We start from the raw sequence: 16,242 nt of genomic DNA, 5'->3' as shown, positions 1-16,242 counted from the left end.
CTTTGCTGTTGCAGCCACTACATTATAAACCCTTTCAATGAATGCATTCAGATGAAAAGAATGAACTTCAACTCTACAGCAGAAAGATGCAAGCTGCAGATAATACTTGGGGTGTTGACAGTCTGCATCTCTCACATTTATGCCTCCAAGAGCTCTTTTGACATGGACTGTAGTTAAACTAAGACCACAAGCAAATCCAAGATCCAGCAGCAACTGCCTGCATCAGACCAAGGATAAACAGTGTCACCCAGAAAAGTTCACTTGGAAACGCCCATGTTGTTGACAGATCACAGACCATCAATCACAGACCCATCTGGAGCTACAAATCCCCTTTAACTCTTTAAATTAACACCAGAGATTCCTTACAAGGAAATACAAAAAGTTCCCTCAAATTCATAAAAACATAAATATAAGATGCATGAAACCTTATAGAACCTTCTGTGTACATCCAACTTCAGCCTCTACCACCAAATGTGAACATAGATTAACCAAAAATTAATTACAGCCACTTTGATTCTCAGTCAAGGTTACTTCAATTCCAAAGGACTGCTTATATTGCAGTTTTACACAGATTAGCTAATTCACTTGAAAAAACAGCCATAGTTTGAAAGGTGACAAAGCAGTTGGGTAGCTGATATAGATGGAACACGTAATTATTGAGGCCAGAAAGCCAGCTCAGCCCCCATCACTCAGCTTCTCCACAGGAACACTTCATCCAAGATTTGAGACCAGCTTCATGCTCCAGCAGCCCAAAGTACACACTCACTCTCACCAGATTAGGAACATTTCCTTCACAATTTTCACTTGGCAAAAAGTCAAGCAGGTGCTTTAATACATCCCTGCTCAGGAAAGCATCTGGGAACATCTAGTAACAAATACAAGCTCCTAGTGAGACACTAATGAGTGACATTTAATACAGACTGAGCTTTCTGAAAGTAAAAAAAATAACTTGCTAACCGTATAGGCATATTCTAGGGGAGGCAAAAGAACAGGAAGAAAACCCGTTTTGTTCTCAGCTCAAACACCTCCAGTTTTCTCTACCCTAAATGGCACTGGCTCATTAGCACCTGAACACAGAACTACCACAGATCATCTAAAAACCTACACACCCCATTTTTGATATGCAGCAGTGCACATGATGCCATTCTCCCATCACAATGCAATACTGACATGGCAGGTACAGAAAAGCATCCAAAAAGTGAAAAAAGGTGAACAAGGACATCTCTCCTCTTCATTTTGATGCTTAAGATGTCTTGAAATATGGGAAAGGGCTAGAGGAAAAAAGTAACTCTAAAGGAAAGGGGTAAAATACTAACTGGTACTTGTACTGTTCAGGAAAAAGTGAACACAAGAAGTTTAACTTAGATAAATTTCAGGTCACACAGCTAAAGAGAATATAAAGCAGAATTAGGATGTGGGCTGTCTTTTTAACACAGTGCCTGAAGGCAGCCATGGAGACCGTGCTATCTCCCTGTTGACACCGGTCTTGTTCTGACATATGTAATTCAAAACTAATTTGAAAAGAGCTCAGGGAACAATCATGAGAACGATTAAAGGATTAGAAAATATGTTTTTAATTCAATTAAATGAAAATTCTCTGCAAGAGATTGTTTAGTCTAGCCAGATTCCTAATAAGTTGCTTGATTATATTCTGTGTTAACACAGCTACTGAAGATTTATTAACACAGTTTTCCAATGTGATTTATTAATATTGTTTCTCACCTAACAGAAAAATATACAACAAGGCAACTGGCTAGAGGTTAAAAACAAATTAAATTCTGAGTTGCCTTTTTTCCCCTCTTCCCCCCTGCTCCCTCCTCCATTTTTTGCAATAATCATAGGGCTGACCCTCTGTGAGGTTAGGAGGTGCATCACCTAGTGAATTCTACCACAAGCAGTTCTTTAAAAAGCAAAATTGAATTTTTTTTTCCCCTAAAGACACAGTCTAGTTCAAACAGGAATTATTTCAAAAACACTACTTTGTGTGAGTTGCACCAAGGTCAGGGCAGATCAAAATAGGCTTTAAAATGTTTAATCTCTGAAGCCTCTAGGACTTCAGATTTAAGTGATTCAGAAAGACCTGGACAGCCATTCAATCCAAAAACTTCTAAGCAAAACTTGTTCCAGTTGCACTTATTTCAAAAGCTCCTATATAAATATTTAGCAAACTATTATTTGACATATGTGTATTAACAGCCAGGAGAAAGTCCGTCATAATTGAAACAAAAGGTACTTTTACTAGTTCATAGCCTCTTTCATCAGGTAATAAAATTCTCCATCAGCTGCATTTCAGGCTACCTAGATGCAGCCTTAGTTAACTCACTTCCTCTTCTATATGCATTTTCAAAGCCTCAGCCCTCTGAAGGGAGAAGAGGGTGTGGTTTGCTATTTCATATAGTAAATCAAAAGTAAAAAATCCAGATATTAGATTAAAAGCATTGCACTCCTGTATCATTTTAGCAACTAAACAGACTATAATTTCTTTCTTAAACAGGCTTTTCTGAGCATTAGCAAAAAAACAACACTCCAAAAATCAAATCAGCCCTCCCACAGTTCTGGGGATGACTGGATTACAATCACATCTTCCTGTTCATTAAGTCTGCAAACTAAGCACTACATATTTATCAAACCAGAATACCCCTTCAATAACCCATCAGCATTTTCTCATCTGAGCAGTGCAGAATGACAGCACCACATTCAGAACTGCACATCAAGCCTGCCAGCAGCACGTGTGCAGAACAGAAAAAGAAACAAAGAACAGAAAGGAACCTGGACACGGGAGTACAGAAAAGAACAGGAAACCAAGCTACAGTACATTATTGTTACAAAACCCTTTTTTTTCCTTTGCCACCCATTGATTCCTGCTCATAATAATCATTTGAACTAGGATCATATTTTTCAGCATATCAGCAAATGGCAAATTCAGCATGGGTGTAACTCTCAGGACAGCAGCTGAGGTACACTGAAGCGGAATCGGTGCCCCACTCTAACATTAAATAACCACTGACGTTCTCCCATCACAAGACACCCCCAGTGCTCATGTATAAGGACCTTACAGTACTCTCTGTCAAAGGCATGCCCTTATAAAAGAGGCCTTTGTCTGCTTGCCACTCTGCTGTCTCAGAGACAGAGAGAAGACAATCTGCTTTACGTTTTTCAATTCCTTTACATTATTTAAGAAGAAGAGAAAATTGCTTACAAGTACATATCCTTCTGCAAATAAGCTTCCTCAACATTCCTTCATATTTTCCATAGCGTGCCCAGATGTAAGAGTGCTTCACGGAGCGCCGCGGCTTTCAGTCCAGAACATAATCAATCATTGCCCCTCGGATTCATTAAGCATGCTGTCTTCACACGTGGATTTAAACAGCCATGGCCTCTGTCCTCTCTCTCTATGGCTGCAGATCTGCACAATTCTTATTACCAACAACCATTTCAGCCCAAGAAACTTCGGTTCACTTCTAGGGAGGAAATTCCCTACTAGCAAGGGGAACCCAGGACAAATAATCCGGGATGAAGATGAGCTGACTCTGCCTGGCTCGGCTGGCTTGCACTAGGAACCAGCCTGACTTTATCCCCTGGGAAGCGCTAACAGGAGCATCTCAACAGCTGTCATCATTTGTCCATGACGAATAAATTTAGTCATTATTCATTTTAAAACGTAACCCCTTCAGGTCTGGGCAAGGTGGAAAGTGGGGAGAAGAGGCTGCAGCAGCTCTTCAGGAACCATGGTAAACAAGGGCCAGCACCACCAGCCTGGGACATTTAAAGCAGAATCTCAAATGTCCTTTCTGCTGAAAAAAGATGCTTTCTGGCTTTAAAAAACTTTAGGATGTCCGATTCAAATATTTTGGTTATTTGTTTGTAAGCTTTAGAGAAGAAGCTACTCTGTAGTGATGACAGACTGAGAAGAGAGCTTTCCATCATATCTATTCCTAACAAAGGTGCCCCACTATGTCTTCAGATTTGACCCTGTAAAGGACTAAACTTGTCCTGGACCCACAGTGCCCACTGATCATCTGTTCCATTTCCAAGCATCAGAGCAGCTGAAACAGGCAGAATGGGTACCTCTTGCATGAATCACCTGCAATACTCTCAGAAGAATACCTCTTTTGGGTGCAGATGGAAGTGGATGACACCAGAGGACCCTGCCCCCCACCATTCCTATGGCATGCTCCACCAGGAGCAGACAGGTAGCTGCTAAAGCTGACAAACATTACAGCACTTCCAAATTCCATACTCAACCCCTACTAGGTGGACAAAGCCCAGCCCTCTGAAGATCTGAGAGCCCTTTACAAGCCAAGAACACACACAAGCAAAACTAGTGATGCCAAAGGAAACGGTGTTTTCCTCTTTACTCCTTTCTGCCCGCTACATGTCCATGAGTACTGGACCATATTTTTGAGACAGACACCCCTTTGACATCTCAGGTCATGCCCTCCGCCCAAGGCAGCATCTGATACCCCCATCTCCAGCTGTGACTTCTCTTGCCACCCTCTGTTGGGTGTCCAAGCAAGACAGCTCCAGCAGAGGTTAGAAGCCTCTTCCCATTAGCACGCATGAAATCCATGCACGGCTTAGCTGCAAGCCTGTCCAACTCCAACACAGGTGTTGTAGAGGATTCTCCAGGAAAATGAGTTTATAAACCCACTAAAGATAAAGGAACATGTATATGCTCCTCAGCAGGATTAAGCGTTTAAAAACAAAGGAGTCGCAGCTACAAGCAGAAGTCCATGGGCACAGCACATCATTAAGGTTTTCTGCTTGGCCATTTCCCAGAGTCCCAGCTGCTCTCCCTGGCCCCAGACACAGCTCCTCCTTCCCACCCTCCACACCAGGCAGTGTTTTGCACCTAAAAAGCCACCCAATTGTCTTCAGTGACCCTGGTCAGTCCTGCCAATACCACCTGCCCCTCTCTCTCCCATCACATCCAGTTATCCCAGGTCAACCCAGTCACCAGCTCCAGTCCCAGCCCACCCGTGCTGCTGCCTTCTGGCACTATGTGCTGAACCACCTCATCATCCTTCACAACTGCCTTTGAAGTAGAGTCCCAAAAACCTGACTTCAGCATGAACTGCTCCAAGGGCTGAACAACGACAAGGACATGCTGGCAAACCAGCAAAACCTTGGCTTTTTTTCTCTTATCTTACATATATGACCCTATTTAAACTAAAATCTGCATCATTATGGGTGGAAGTTTTTCTGAATAAGGTTTCAACAATGCAAATCTAGTCGATGTATTTGTGGTCATAATAAATACAATAAACAACATGGTTGCCATCAGCTACAGGTAAGGTGATGCTTAGAGATCCAGGCCAAGAATGTCAGGCCAGGTAGGTGCAAAATGTTTTTTCCTTTAATAATTCTTAAACACCATATGCTTTTCTTTAATCCCAAATGCTTGAGTTTTCCCGCCTTAGCAAGGAAAGCCATAATCTTGGCCGCTGCCTCATTCTAATCACTAGCTAATGAACCTAATAGGTCTCAAACTTTCCAATCACAAAGGAAAAGAAAAATCCTCAAAGAAGTAGCACTTGGAATTGTCTTCTGCTCCAAATACATTGTATTTACATAGGCTGTTGTTCTAATACACATACTGCTTAGACCCAAGCAGCCAGCTACAGCAATTTCAGAGTATTCATGCCTGCCATCCCTCTGTAAGCAGAACATTTAGGCATAGAAGAACATTCAGGCATAGAAATCATTAGAAAAGCACATTCCTGGTCGTGAGGAACCTTTTATTTATTAAACCCATACCAGTACGATAAAATTAACTTTACCAAACTGGTATGAGGAAATTGTTGTACACTTTAACCTGACCACATCCAACATCAGACTAGGCAGACACGATAAGCATATAGAAAGTAAATTCCGACTTCAATCTGCAAGAATAAGCAACAGCCCAGGCAACATTCAAAATCTGCTCTCAGGAACTGGCCTGGTAAGTCAGACAAAATCATCCTGCAAAAGACAGATCTGAAATCACGCAATCTATGATGATTTAAATTACTTTTCTGAGGGATATTAAAATTTTCAATCCTGGAATCAGATGACTCCAATTTAAGATGTAGTCGTGACGGATGGCTGTGGGCATCATTGAGAACTGGAGTTTTAAAGACGCGAAAACAAGAGACAGATAAAAAGGATTTAATGAGGCTGTTTGCTTCAATACAGAACTTTTTAAACCATAGTGTTGACAGTACTAATACCATCACATCAACAAGTCACACCATGCCCCCTCTAATAGCATCTATGAGCATTAACACAACTAAGAACACAGCAAACAAAAGTTTTAAGAAATTTCTGTTCATTAAACTAACACACCTAGAAATGGGAGTTTTTAAGAGTTAGTGAAACTGTCACTTAGCCAGTTTTCAGCCATATGAAAGTTTCCATTAGCTTTAAGTAGCTTTAGAAAAGAGGTGGTACAAATGTTATATACCTACAAGCTTTATTAAAAACAAGCTTTATTAAATTAAAAATCAACAGCAGACAACATAATAACTATGATACTGAGTGAAAGAGCACCAGCTCAAACAACCAAAATAATTCACAAAAGCATCAAAAACTGAAATAAATTCATTAAGAGCTAGGATTTATAAGTTTCACCAATTCCTTTACTATGGTTCATACAGACACCTAAACAAGAATCAAACACCCATGTGTGAGGAGCTGCACAGACACAGCCTTTACCCCATAATGATTTTGTAAAAATTAAGTAACTGAGAGACAAACACAGACATGTACATAAGGCAAAATCAAAGTGGAGAAGAGACAGAGATAAGGATTTACTTTCCTCAAAGTAATCCTTGGAAATACAATATTCCCACAGTGCTTTTTCCAGCCAGCCACACAGCCTTCCCCCCAGACCTCAAGAGCATCAGGAAATCCACAGTGCATACCTTGGAAAAACACACCCAGCCCAAAAGCCCACGCATTTACATAAAGTTTCAATTTAAAGAGCAAAGCAGCTTTTCCCTGCCCTGCACTTACCCCTGTGGTTTCCCAGAGGTTGGTCATTATTACACCCACCCTCCATTCACTGCCAGGCTGTCCACACATCTCCCCAGCCTTCACAAACACCCCAGATATTTTAGAGCCTGTAACAGACTCCACACCAGGGTGTTCCTGCTGTGTTTCACTGCCGTGGCTTTCCCTGCTGACTGTGCTTGGGGGTGCTGCCCCAGTTTTGTTCTGGACCCTTAAAAATACCCTTTAAATTGCACTGCCTTCTGACTCCCTCCTCACTGTGCTCTCATTAGCATACTCCTCAGAGATAAAAGGGACAAAGTGGGTCCCTGAGCCCTAGAGACACCAATCAATGAGAAAGGCTGCTGATGCAGGATGGCTCAGGGAGATCTTTTAGAGTCAGAAAACATCTTTTGACAGAACTGTGGGAATGAGCCTTGTTACAGCATCCTGTCATACCTGAACTGCAGATAAAGCACACTATTTCCTACTTTAATATTAATCCTCCGTGCTGCACTGCAGTGGCAATGTTAAGATTTTGCCTCAGCCTTACTGAAGTTTAATTATTTATGCAAATAATTATCTAAAAGAAAGTGAATTCTTCTGCCTTCATTCACAAGACAGAAAAATTCCATTCTGCAGAGGCACAGGAACTCCCTCAGGCACCACTTCCACAGCAGGGATGTGTCAGACTAAAGAGCAATCAATGAACCTTTCCCCTCCTTGCTCTCACCTCCATCTTTGCATTTGCTGGAAAACTTATGGCAACACCCTGGACTCCCTGTGTTTGCAGCAAGCAAACATCAGGATTCAGGCAGCAAAGCGGGCATCAGCATCACCCAGCTGCTGGTCATCCACACTACATCCAGCACCCAGGCAACAGCCTCCCTTGCCAGGTCTGTGATCAGCTTTGCACATTATTTGCTTTAAAAATTATATAAATGTAACTTAAAGGCAGAGCCTTTTAACAAGAGCAAGAAGCATTTGCTGTTATTTTAATGTGTGAGTACACTGAAACAGAGCTGAGGGACATTCTCAAGGGTGTGAAGACTCCAGGGCATTGCCAGAGTCTAGATTAAGCTCCATTTCTGAACAGTTTTTTGTACTGATCCCCTTCTCTTCCTCCTACTACAGATGCAAGTAGTGCCACAAATGTTTTCTTATTTTCCCAGTATTATCTTCAAAACTGCTCTATGCATGTTCAAAAAAGCACATTTGCAAACGGCTTGGGAAAAGTAGAAATAACACATATTGGAATCAACATATTAGAAAAATAAATTTAATTTAGTTGTTCTTAGAGGTTGCTTGAAGCTTAGCCACACCTGAAATTGAGTTCTCTGTATTTCCCAGGGTAAGCACTAGAGGAAAACAGCAAAACCAAGATTAAACCAAGCTCTCAGGGAGACACCTGCTGGCAGCAGCCCGGGGCTTATTTGCCAAAACCTGAAGGAACGAGGAGATACCTGTGGAATTGATAGGTGATATTTTGTCTTGCCTGGACTGCCTACACCCTATGTAACCTAGCAGGCACACCAACAATCCGAAGCCTTCCAATGGACCGTGTTTCTTCACCAGCAAATGGCAGGAGTCCCATGTGCAGACAGGTGACTCCAGCCCCACAGGCAGGTCCAGACTTCCAGCTATTTGCACCATCTGCTGCCATGACATCACAGGGTGAGGCACTTCTCCAGCCTGCACTCCCCAGCAGGCATTCCCTGCACAGATCCTTCTGCCTCCTTGGGCAATTATGACCAGTGCAACTTACTGCCCCAACACTCATCGTTGTTGATCAACACAAGGAAATTGCAGTTTCTACTGTTAGCACTCATCACTTCTTGAAGGGATGCTCATTCTCAACACACAGAACACCGAGGTGTAAAGCACTGACAAGAGCATGCAGAGTTGTTTTTGGAAGGAAAGAGCATTCTGGCGTTTTTAGGACAAAGCGCTGTTACAAAAAAAGCAAATGCATCTTATTGCCTCCAGTTACACAGAGCATATTGAGGGGGACAGAAATGTTGCAGACCCCACTTCCAGCCACCACAGAACATCCTGCAAAGCCTGCTAATGCACATAAGTCCTGCAGAAGAAAGCTTTCTAGAGATATCTACCAGGAGATAAAAATGCCAGGCTGCAGCTTTGTTTCCTTTTGGGTTAATTCTCAGAGGATGGCTGGGTCGGTGAAGTTAAGGCAGTAAACTGTGCTGGAGGGACCCGGGGAAGCTGCAGAACCAGCCCTTTCCAGTACCTTCATGTAGGTTTATTTACAATCATTAACAGGGACATGTTACCCAGCACGTCGTGTGAGATGGTGGGCCATCCTAAACTTTCCAAGCAGCCACCTCTGAGCCAAGAATCAAAATAGTTGCAGTTATCCCAGAACAATGAAGGAAAAAATAAGGCTGTCAGCCTACAGCCTGTACAGCCACAGCAAACAGGAGCCTTCTGTCCCAAGGCATTATATTTGTCTGGTTAAAGGCTAATGCAAGAATATGGCTACTACACTGGCAAAAACTGTACGGTGCTACACACATCACACATCAGTGACTCCCATCCAGAATGCCTGGCCTGATGCATAATTAACATACTTTAATTAGATGACCATTTAAAATACTGTCAAATGCTCTGTGGGCAATAATCATGAGATAAGAATGTCTTAGACTGAAGGTGGTTGAGACAAAAGAAAAACCACAGGGAAAACTACAGAACAACTCCCCAGCCTACATGCCTTTTGAGAAAGATTATCAACTAGTAAAACAGGCATGACCAGCATGATAACCAGGAATTTCATCCATAAATTAATGCTTCATCTTTAAAAATATGCCTATTACTACAGACTGTGAAGACACATATACAAGCAAAGTGTACAGACAAGTTTTGTTTATTTAAGAATAATTCAAAGTTGAATTTCATGATCAGGGCTATGCTCTATAGCCAGAAATGGTTACCAAACAGTGGTCTGAGATGCCTCTGAGCTACTGCCACAATGGCTACTAAGTTAAAGAGTTGGGTCTGTGATCTCCAGAGCACCCACTGAGCTGTTAGCAAAGGAAAGGGATGGGGAACCAGACTTGATGCTGACACTTCTGTGAAGTATTCAGCAGCACTGCCTGCCTGCCACAGTACTCTCCTGATGCACCAGAAGGCACAAGTTTCTGCCTACTCCTAAGTAATAAAAGCAGGACTTAGGAACATTCTTGTCTCCCCACCACTTCAATACAGCTCCCTGAGAGCAAGCAGAGCCTTAGAGAAGCTGCATGCACACAGGATCTTACAAACCATGCCTCAGCACCAGTACACCAGTGCCAATGTTTGCAGCCCATGCCAGCTTTTGCAATGCCTGCACGAGCACATTCGACTGCAACCAGAGCTTAGAGCAGCAACTCCTTAGAGCTGGGTAGAAATACCCAATCCCCACTCACATCACACTCATTTTGGCAAACACTGGCAGAGGGAAGCAATGGTTTCCTGACAATCAAGCCCGTTTGGTTTTTACCCCTCGTGTCTTAAAGAGAATAAACACAGTAAATGAAAAGCTAGCATTGCACTTTTCTCAGGATCATTTTTGAAAAATCTTATTGTATTTATTATGATCACTCAAGACCAGTGACTCCAAAAGTAGCATTGAAAATGTTTAGGGTTTAAGATGCAAAAGCAGAAACTAGTAAATAATATGAGGCAGATTTAACTTTTAGTGAACAAATGCTTGTTCAGTAATTTTTAGAATGCATGTTCACTAGCAATAACTTATACTACTCTGCACAGATTTGTATATGATCTAGATAGAATTAGTTCCACTTTTTTGACACAGTGGAAGCAAAGGCCAAATGCACATGAGGAAGTTGACTGCAGATGGTGCAGAAAAGTCAGAATTAGTGCACATGCCAGAAGATGTATCAGTGTATAGGATTTCCTTTATTTAATCACCATCACATTAGGCTAAATTCTGCTTCCAGCTCTATACATTTGGGATGGAGGTGAATCCAAAAGCATACAGAACTTTGCAGGATTTTTTTTTTAAAGTTGCTATTATTTCAGATTTTCTTCTGTATGGTTTCAAGTGAGCATGGAGAGGTTTTAGTACATCAACTAGTAGCCTATTTGACAGATACTTCAGTACAGCATATGGCTTCCAAATGATTGGTTAACATAAAAAATTCAGACTGATATTTAATACAGCTTGAAATAAATATAAGCACAGTCTGAATGCCTGATTTACAAGTGGAAATCCCCAGTTCCTGAGATCTGTTTTTTGCACCTTTTTCACCCATCCTTCAAAGCCTCAATTTAAGAAAACCATGGGCTTAAGGAAAAAAAGTCATGGGAGAAAAACACCAAAACCAAAAATGTGTCACAATGTATAAAATATTAATAGTCAGCAGGGCTTCTGTTTTCCTGAAACTTGTTTCATCCACTCCCCAACATCTTTAAAACAAAAGGTAGATCTGTGCTCCTTCATCCACATTCCTCCCCATAAATAATCATCATTAGGTACAGCAAATAGAGCAGTCATACTCAAAGGGAGAAAAGCAGACAAAAAGGCAGAAGGAAGACATTGCTGAAACTTTCCTTCCTTTTGTCATTAATTACTTCAGCCTACTAAATTTGGTATTCATATTTCAGAGGCAACATGAAACCTGAGCAAGCAGGGGAACTTTAATGTGCTACAAAGAAGAAAGCATCTTTCTCAAAGTGCTTGCAATATAAATAATGCAGTCATAGCACAGATAAAAATAATCACTATTATTCAGCTTTATTATCAGACTTTATAAAAAATAAGCACAAATATCTCCCTCTTTCTTTTAAAAGAAAAAGGTCAGTTAAAAAATGCAAGTAGTTATGTCCTAATCAGTCTAACATATTCCTGCCCAACTTTATTTGGCCTCAGTCAGTGTTGCTGTTCACTTTCTCCCCATGGCTCAGCACACCCTTTTTCAACCATCCTCAGGTTTCTGCACCTAGGTAAAACTTAAGCCTGTTATCCACCCATCCAAAACCATCTGCCATGACTGAAAGTTGGACTTAATAATTGATTCTGATCACAGCTGGTCACCTGACTTCTTTAGTAACCATCCTGTTTTCTTCCCACATACTATATTCACAGTAGAAGATTTCTACAGCTGGTCTGTCCAAGAAGGAACAATGAAAGAAATAAATTTTACCACATAAAGCCACTTACTGCATCAAATAACAATATGACAGGATCAAATAGGAAATTCAAATTGAAAAAATGTGTTTGGCAGACCAGTAAAATCTTGATTCATCTGATCTGAACTCTACCAGTTTCTCTGCTGTATCTCCTGCACCACTTTAATTCTGAGACCATCTCACCCACAAGAAGAACTAAACAAAGATACTAAGGGCAGACTAGTTTTGACCTTAATCTCTTAGTTTTAATCAACTTCAAAACTTGGTAAGAGGTGGTGGAAGCTGTGAATAAACATTTACAAGCAAGCAGATTCCCTCTGGTTCAAGGGCAAAGCCTGTCAAGTGAAAACGAAGGATGAATTTGCCTCGGGACTCAGACGCACGATCAAATTATTGCTGCTTAACAAGTTATAAGACACCAGCTGAGCCAAAGGAACAGCCCTTGAGATGCTCTTAAACTATGGCAAGTGTAAGGTAATACAATTTAACTTAGCCCTAAAGAAAATTAAGCCAAGCAAAATCATTTACATTTACCACAAAGAACACAAACACTAACCACAACCCAGCTAAACATCTTACTCTGGATCTGCTCATTAAAGACTTCACAAAACAAATCCTGACCTAAACAGAATTGGAAACATTAAAAACCAAAGAGGTTCCCATTCAAAAGCTGGGAATGCTGATTGCAGAAAAAGCTTGGCACAGCTGTTTTCACCACTACTGGGGAAAAAAAGAAGTCAAAATCACTCATCTGTCCTTAGCACTGACATCTTCTCACAGGTGATTCTGCCAAGAGAAGCTGATGTGGAACAAGACTGAGACAAGGTAGTGAGCATGGCTGGTATAAGTCCTTCCTCATTCAGAAAAGTTACTGAAATCATCATCATCACAGGATACCAAAACCCAACTGATTTCCACCTATATAGATTTCTGGTTTCAGACAGGCACAGCTACTGCCTCCATGCAAGAGTTAAAGAAGTCAACAAGTCAAAACTAAAAAGAAAACAACACTTTATTAATACAAAGAACCATTTTCTAAGCAGCTTGAGATCTCTCTTTTCCCTAAGGCAAGTCTGGCTGGCACAGCGACTTTGTACATCGGTGACCCTGAAAGATCACTGCAATGATAATTCAAATGGACAAATTAGAAAGCAGCTTCTTCCCTCTTGCACTGCTTTGTCTATGCTGTAGAGACATATGTCCCTTCATATGTGACATTTACATTTTACTCCTAAACTGCAAGCTGTAAAGTGTAGTCCTTGTAAAGGCTCAGGTCCTAGAAGCAAGCTGTCCCCTTTTCAGTAGGCTGCTTATGATAGAAACATAGAAGTCACCAGGAGAACCAGACTCCACTACACCATGCTTCTGCTTTGTTAAATTGTAAAGTTAAGCATAAATATATATGTTGAGATGAACAGTTCCTACTTTTATTTCAGTTCTAGGATATACAATTCACTCTAAAGCTTAAACTCAATAACCTTAAAACTTACGAGGGTTTTTACTACTTGCCTGAAACACCGATTACCCAACAGAGACAAAATCTAGGTACCCAGAGCTTAGTATGATACTTGATGAACACTTCCTGAATTAAAGTCTGAGGAGATGGAAATAAGCTCTGGAAAGTACAGAGGAAAGGCAGAGATTAAATTTCTACAACACACAAGGACAGATAGTGAATATAGAAGGGAATAGAGAAATTCTGGTAAAACACACATGACAGGAATTCACACACTGTGCTTTGTGAGCCATCCCAGGAACTGGTGCATATGCAACTTCTTACTTGTCAGATCAACTCATATCATGCTCAAAAAGCAAGAGTCAGGCATCCCTTTCAGTCCAGCAATTCAGTTAAATACTTCCTAGTGACTGAAGCCATGATTCCTTATTCCCCATTACTATCAAGTCACTCTCCACACTTTGATGTCAAAATAAAATATTACTAAAACAGTATCAGCCCAAGAGATAATTTAAATGTCTGATTTTCCCACTAACAATCACTTCTTGGGTGGTATTTTGTAAGTTGCCAGACAAGCTCAAAGCCTAGCAGAACTATCTAGGGTGATTCAAGGATGACCAATTCAGACCTTCCTCCCATTCAGGCATGTTATGGCAGGTACTGTAATGCAGGAGGACTTTTAAATCCACCTGCTCTCTGGGACTTAAAGGACAGAAAGCCTTGTATTCAGGGACTATGGGAGAAGAGACAGAAATCGAGATTAAATGGATTCATATCATTGTAATATCCTACCACAGGAATAGAAGAGAGCACATGGGCAACCAACTGCAAAACCAAATAGCACAACATTTGAGCATAAATCTTTATCAGGAGTAACAACAGAAATTAATAGATTGCTTCAATCCTAAAGAGGCTTCTTTCAAGGTTATTCAACAAAATAAAATAGGGATGAAGTCTGAGACATTTCTATTTTGGAAACTCTGCAACAGGTTCCCAGGTTGCAATAATGGTCTTCAAGTACTTACTGGGCATTTTTCAGTGCAATAGCACTGATGAAATCTTTCCCTGAACCCAGGTTTACCATAAGTGATGACTGGGAAGAAGAAATTTGTTTTCTAAATTTGCTCTAAAGATACTGATCCCAAGGTAAGTATCTGCAGGCATCAGCTCACAGAGGTGGCAAGAGCTGAGAGAAGGAAAGCACTTTGAAATCAGAGTATGATGCATCCTCACATTTGCATGATTTCTTATATCCCCATTTTATTAAGTCTTTATTTTTGGATCACTTTATTGTCATCTTCCACTCAGTTCACATTCTTGTACAGGAGAAAAGGCATGACTCAGAGAAGAGGAGGTGCAGAAGAGCACCATTTCTCTTTCACAAGAGGCAAAATGGATGATTTTTCTTTGTAAGGGTGAGCCCATCCAGTGAACCCCCTCCTGCCAGTCCTCAGTCAAATTACAATGCTCTGTAATACTACTGTGTACTGCGTGACAAACAAAAAGTCTAAGTTCAAGTTTATTAAAGGTACTTTGTCTCTCATGGGCTGTAAGGTGTCCAGACGCACCTAGAATTTACATTCCAGAGAAGGAACAAAAGAAAATAACACATGTCAAAGAATTTAAGTATTTTATTTTAAACACATTTCATTTCAGACACAGGAGTGAATTAAAAATATGGGACTAAGTTGTTAAAAATGAAATGGGTGTTAGAGAGTAAAATCTAACAAGGAAAACAATGGCTCTTCCACCTCTTTCATTTCACAACAGCTTCCCACTCACATGTGCAAAGCAAAATACACTTGTATTATATACAAGTAAAATATATTTGATGGTTTGCATTCATTGTGTAGCAACGTCAGGATTCCAGGTGATACCAAGACCTTCCTTCTACCAGCTGGAAGAGACCCTGAAACCAATCTACAAATAACAACAACTAATCACAGACTTTATCTGAGAGTTTCCTTTCTGAAGCTTCAACTTTGGGGCTTTCACAGTGATTCACAAACATGCAAATACATTTGTCCAAAAGCACACTTGAACCAGTTGTAAAAACTGAGAGCTACAATTCACTATTTCTATTTAATCATTCATCAAGTAAAAGGATCTTGACACGCAAGTAAATTATTTTGAAATTGTAATACTGTTTAAGATCAACAGTCAGATTCCAGACTCTTATGCATTTGCTTTACATTTTCACAAATCAGAAGCAGGAGTGACCATGTGTTACACTCCATGTAACCAAGTGTTAATACTCACTTTGACAGGCAGGATTACTATCTGTTGACACACTGAAAAATGTTCACAAACTCCATGACTGAAACATTATCAGGTAGGGAAGTGGTAATAGCACAGAGGAGGTGTGAAAGCAGAGGCAGATATGAGCACCAAATTAGCAAGTTTTCATTATTAGCAGGTGTTTCCAGGTGTTGCTTAGATTATCTGAAGAACCACTATGAACATTAAAAAATTTTGCACGAACAGCTGACTATAACACAAAGAAAACAAAGAAGTGCATCAGTAGTTGCACATCAGAAAATGTCAAGCAGACCAAGCTGCAGAAGAAAAAGCCATATAAATCTTTCTCCACCCAGTTCAGTAATTTTTAGCAGACAATATAGGCTGCTGCTGCTTTGTTGTTGAACACAAATAACAAGGAATGCTCATAG

The 16,242-nt window shown here is 40.7% G+C and overlaps 1 protein-coding gene across 1 annotated transcript in view; it reads right to left on the bottom strand.

Annotated features, from left to right (window-relative positions):
* Window positions 1-16,242, bottom strand: part of CLASP1 (cytoplasmic linker associated protein 1) — a 167,592-nt gene that overhangs the window by 87,305 nt on the left and 64,045 nt on the right. The window lies entirely within an intron of this gene.

Source organism: Anomalospiza imberbis, chromosome 7 (genome assembly GCF_031753505.1).
Source record: "Anomalospiza imberbis isolate Cuckoo-Finch-1a 21T00152 chromosome 7, ASM3175350v1, whole genome shotgun sequence".
Taxonomy (NCBI): Eukaryota; Metazoa; Chordata; class Aves; order Passeriformes; family Viduidae; genus Anomalospiza; species Anomalospiza imberbis.
Note: the sequence above shows the minus strand (reverse complement) of the source record. Positions and strands in the feature narration are given on the sequence as shown.